Here is a 6,000-nt window from a genome sequence, read left to right as displayed (position 1 = left end):
CGTTTGAGCACTTTTGAGTAGCTGGGGTGCGGGCAGGCAGCAGGAGCCACAGGGACTGGTATTGGGGACCAGCTCCAGCCTGGAATAGCAGTTAAGGTCAGGGTCTCTCAGCCACGTACTTTGGGAGCCCAGCTACCATCTGCTATTATTTTTAATTCCTAGTCTTGTTTACAGCGTGTAACCGCTTCCTCTGTGACTCTTTCTAATGTATTATAATTCATACTTAAAAAAAAAAAAGTCTGTGTTTTTTTTTTCCTTTTTTTATTTTTGTAACAAAGTCTTTTTGGGAAAAAAAAAAAAAAGGTCTTTCATTCCTTTTCATGCTGATCCAAACAGACTGGCCAGAGTATTTGATGCTGTGTTTCACAGGGTTGTAATGGTAATGGTTAAAGTAGTTTAGTATACTGTCAAACTCCACAAGGTTTCTTACAGCAACCAATGCTGCCTTCTACTGCTTTAAGCTTGCTTCAGCTGTGGAAGGTCCAATCTATTCCATCTCTGCCTTCCTCCCTGCTCTTTAACTCAGTTATATCCAGGCATGCCCAACAACAGTGGAAAGAGAACTACCCCCCTCTACCTACCGCCATCCTATCCCAGCTCACTAAGCCAAGGGCAGCATCCTGCCCCCAGCCTCTGCATATCACTTCTGACACATGGTCAGTGGCCAGCAGCAGCTTTCTTTCTTGGCCAAGATTTCAGGTTTGGAATTTGCTGTTCTGCCTGTGAGCAGTGCTGGGAGGAGGAGTGGGTGCACACAGCTCCTTTCAGAGCAGATTGGTGGGTGTGTCTCGCTGTACCGCTATGAGGCAGGACTGAGTCACGCTTACACCAGTCACTGGCAGCACAAGGTGGTGCCACTCACAACTGCAAAGGATTTTAAAAACTTGTGTACAAGCAGCATCACTGACTAATCCCAAATTTCACAGCCAGTTCATCCTGTGCTTAGATGACCATGGTACTGTTGGATTTGGGGTGTTAGATTTCAGCAGTACTCAGGCTTCCCCTAAGAGAAGGTTGCCCTTTGGTATTTAAGCAACATGGCTATAGTAAATTCAGGGTCATCTGCTTCTATTGGAGCTCCTACCTTGTTTCTCCAGTGTCCCTAAGTTAGATAATTTCTATTAACTGATTAAAACCTGTTCTGCAACCCTGCAGAATAAAAAACACCAGCAAGCACCACCACAGTGGAGCAGCAGTGCAGTTTGGATGCAGCTCAGAATCACAGAATGGTTTTGGGTTGGAAGGGACCTTAAAGATCAGCTAGATCATCTGAATCGGGGGAGAGGGGAATATTGCAACCAAGGATGAGGAAAAGGCTGAGATACTTAATGCCTGCTTTGTCTCCATATTTAATGGTCAGACCAGCTTCCCCCAGGTTTACAGCCTCCTGAGCTGGAAGATAAGGATGGAGAGCAGAACAAGCCCCCCATAATCTGGGAGTAAGTAATGATCTGCTTCTGCACCTAGACACTCATAAGTCTATGGGGCCTGATGGGATCCACCCTGGAGTGCTGAGGTAGCTGGCGAGAAGCTCCATCATTTATCAACAATTCTGGTCAACAGGGGAGGTACCAGATGACTGGAGGGTAGCTAATGTGATGGCCATCTAAAAGAAGGGCCAGAAGGAGGTTCTGGGGACCTACAGGCCTGTCAGCCTGACCTCAGTACCAGGAAAGATCATGGAGAGGCTTCCACAAACTCCCTAGGCAACCTGTTCCAGTTCTCACCACCCTCACTCTAAAGAATTTCTTCCTAATGTCTAATCTAAATCTACCCTCTTCCATCTTAAAACTATTAACTCTCATCCTGTCTCTAGACACCCTGGTAAGAAGTCCCTTCCCAGTTTTCCTATAGCCCCTTGAGGTACTGGAAGGCTGCTATAAGGTCTCCCCAGAGCCTTCTCTTCTCCAGGCTGAACAACTCTCTCAGCCTGTCTTCATAAGGGAGGTGCTCAAGCCCTCAGATAATCTTTAGACTGTCCAGGAGCTCCATGTCCTTCCTGTGTTAGGGGCTCCAGAACTGGACTTGGCACTCCAGGTGGGTCCTCATGAGAGCATAGTAAAGGGGGAGAATCACCTCCCTTGACCTGCTGGTCATACTGCTTAAATCCTAGTGGCCTTGTCAGCCAGGGACTGGTCCTTCCGCTGCCTCACCATGCTTGGCATTTGCCAAGTCCCCCTTTTCCCTGGTGGAGCCACTAGTCTCATTACAGATTTCGGTCAACTCAACACCAGCTCTCTGGCTCCCACGGCTGATCCATATTCAGAAACCACTCCAATCCAGACCCACAAGCTCACAAGCTGTGTTCTGGTGTCCTGGCAGCCCCCTAAGGCTCCTGTCCTTCCTAGTTGGTCCTTCCTAGAGCCAAACCAGCAGCACCAGGACATGGGACAAAATGCCCTGCCTACCACCCACAACCGCTAAGAGCTTGGCAACCATCAGCAAGTCAGCACTGAATAAAGGATGCTCAATAAAGTGTGGAGCAGAGCAAAGCTGAGGGAGGGAGCAAGGTTTTGGGCCGTTTTAGGCTCTGGTTGTGGGATGCAGCTGAGGGGAGAAGAGAGATGGGTGTGTTGTGCCTGAGTGCTTTGTGCCCCAGCATATGTGGCAGAAGCAGTGCTGGAGTTCAGTTGGGCCTAGGAGTCTTTCTCCTCTTCGGCCTGCTGTGCTGCTTACCTGATGTTCAGATGCTGCTGTGCTAGTTGTGTGCTGCTGTAATGCTCATGTGCTGCTGTAATGCTGCAGCAGGGCTGTGGCAGCTGTGACTGGGAGTTGAGCAGAACAAGGGCACCCAGAGCACATGGCATGCAGCCCGCAGCCCGAGTAGCCTTGGCTGTGGCCAGTATCTTGGCTCTGCTAAATCACAGACCTTATACTCAACCCAGAGAGAGAAAAGGCTCACCTGTTCAGGGGAAATGAAGCTGTATATGGGGTCAGACCTGTCTCAATTCCCACGAGTTGCCAGGATGTTTGCTGTCACACCATCCTCTAAGCAATGCCACCTCCTTCCTACACCAAATCACCAGGTCTAAACCAGCACACAGAGAAAACAGCAGCATCCCTATTCGCTGGCAGCAGTTACAAAATAACCCAAGATGGGAATGGAGATGGCTTTGAAGGCACACATAAAGGTAAAAATCTGAGGGACTGGAGTCACTAAAGGCTGGCTTATTTAGCCCTATTCCTCCACACAGTAAAACAGGCTCTTCGTAAGACACAGATAAAGGCTAACTGTAAGAAACTGCCATCCTTGCTCCAGAACTGGTATGAGGTTACTTGGGGTACCTGCAGACAGATGGGGTGCAATACCACAAGCCCCTGCTTCCAACCACCCCATTAAGAGCCTGGGCCACTCTGGTGCCATGGAGAACACTCAGCCCAGTCCTATAACTGAGCTCCACCCCGGGGGTGTCTAAGTCTGCATTGCAGAGGCAAAAAGTTGCCTGGGGAAGATGATTCTTGGGTGGCTTTCCTTACCTGGTGAAGCCAAGAAGAAGGGACACTGAAGTACAGCTCAGGCTGGAAAGGTCTGCAGCAGTGGAATGGACTGTAGCCCAAATGGGAAACCTGGTCTTCTCCTCCTTACCCAACCATGCTGCAAGTGAGGGAGATAAGACCAGCATTTAGCCAGGGCTGCTTCATAAAACTCAGTCTTTTAGCTACCCACCATCACTTCTCAGGTCGCCCTCCAGCAATGAGTCCTTGCTGCCAGCTCCTGAAAACTCAACCCAGATGCTTGCCAAAGCTTTCAGCAAGCACTATGCGCTTACCTGTTTTGGAGTCTCTATCTCTGCTACCTTAGGAAAATGCTCCTGTGGAAGTTCTCACAGACCAAAAGCTTTAAGATCTGTTCCAGCACTTAATCAGCATCTTTAAGGGCTTGTCAGTAATTTTATCAGTTGACTCAGCTGTGATGTCTCTGGAGTCCCAACCCCTCTGTAATAAGGTGAGGCACTTGAATGATACGGGAGAGCAATCTTCTACATCAATCCTGAGACATCTGGACCTGACCAGACCAAACCAAATCAGCCCTTAGCTATTTTGTCATTTGAGTACAGGTTCAAAGATAGCACTGCTCCATCACTGGAGATGCAACCTCAACAGATAATCAGTACGATGCTGCCTGAAGCCTTCTCAAAGGTGGTGGTCACAATTGCCCAAGTGTGCACAGCACCAAGTTTAGTCCAGCCTTGCCACGACCAGCTGAAGAGATTGTAGCAGCCAAACATGAGCTGATGTGTCCAAATATAGGAAAAAGCTTAGCCCTATGGACTTCTGCAGCTTCCAGCTATGCAGCTGGAGTGGGTCTTCAGAACAAATGCACGTTCTGCTCCCCTAAGCTTGTGCCACAGAAGCAGAATTGAGATGGGCAACAAACTCCTTGTCATAAGGGAAGAAACTGCAGTATCTGAAAACCATATCTTCCACAGAATCCCAGAATTGTCAGAGTTGCAAGGGACCTCCAGACACCATCTAGTCCAACTTCCCTGCTAAAGCAGCTTAATGCACCTAGAGCACATTACACACAGGACTGCAACCAGGCAGGTTTTGAATATCTCCAGGGAAGGGGACTCCACAACCTCTCTGGGAAGCCTGTTCCAGTGCTTTGTCACCCTCATAGTAAAGAAGTTTTTTCCTCACATTTAAACAGAACTTCCCATGTTCCAGCTTGTGCCCATTGCCCCATATCCTGTCAGTGGGAACTGCTGAAAAAAGAGTCTGGCTCCATCTTCCTTGCACCCACCCTTTAGATACTTATAGGTATTAATAAGGTCTTCCCTCAATCTTCTCTCTCTAGGCTGAATAGTCCCAGCTCTCTCAGCCTTTCTTCTTAAGAGAGATGTTCCAATCCCCAATCATCTTTATTGCCCTCTGCTGGACTCTCTCTTGAACTGGGGAGCCCAGAAGTGGATGCAGTATTCCAGATGTGGCCTCACCAGGGCAGAGTAGAGGAGGAGAATGACTTGACCTACTGGCCACACTCTTCTATATGCAATCCAGGATTCCATTTGCTTTCTTGGCAGCAAGGGCACATTGCTGGCTCATGGATAATCTACTGTCTGCCAGTACTCCCAGATCCTTCTCAGAACTGCTTTCTAGCAGGTCCACCTCTAACCTATATTGGTGCTTGGGGTTCTTCCCAGGTGCAAGACCTAAACTTGACCTTGTTGAACCTCATCAGGTTCTTCTCTTCCCAGCTCTCCAGCCTGTCCACACTGGACAGCAGCACAGCCCTCTGGAGTGTCAGCCACCCCTCTCAGTTGGGTATCATCAGTGACCTTGCCGAGGATACAGTCTATCCCCTCATCCAGGTAATTGATGAATATGTTGAACTAGACTGGACAGAGTATAGACCTCTGGGGGACACCACTGGTTACAGGCCTCCAACTTCATCCTGCCCCATTGAACTCAGAGCCCTCTGAGTTCTGTCACACAGCCAGCTCTCAATCCACTTCACTGCCCACTCATCTAGCCCACAGTCTCTCAGTTTCCTAATGAGGATGTTATGGGAGACAGTGTCAAAAGCCTTGCTAAAGTCAAGGCAGATAGAATCATAGAATCACAGAGCCCTAGGGGTTGGAAGGGACCTTGAACGATCATCTAGTCCAACCCCCCTGCCAGAGCAGGGTCACCTACAGCACATCACACAGGAATGTGTCCAGGCGGGTTTTGAATGTCTCCAGTGAAGGAGACTCTGCAACCTCCCTGGGCAGCCTGTTCCAGTGCTCTGTCACTCTTACAGGAAATTATTTTTTTTCTGATATTCACCTTGAACCTCCTATGCTCCCATTTGCATCCATTACCCCTTGCCCTATCACTGGTCATCACTGAGAAAAGCCTAACTCCATCCCCCTGACACTCACCTCTTACGTATTTGTAAACATTGATGAGGTCGCCCCTCTGTCTCCTTCAAGCTAAAGAGACCCAGCTCCCTTAGCCTTTCCTCATAAGGGAGATGTTCCACTCCCTTCATCATCTCTGTAGCTCTGCGCTGGACTC

The sequence above is a fragment of the Chaetura pelagica genome, unplaced genomic scaffold, assembly GCF_000747805.2.
Source record: "Chaetura pelagica isolate M959 unplaced genomic scaffold, ChaPel_1.0 scaffold74, whole genome shotgun sequence".
NCBI lineage: Eukaryota > Metazoa > Chordata > Aves > Apodiformes > Apodidae > Chaetura > Chaetura pelagica.
The sequence above is the reverse complement of the archived record's forward strand: the minus strand, read 5'-3'. Positions refer to the sequence as shown.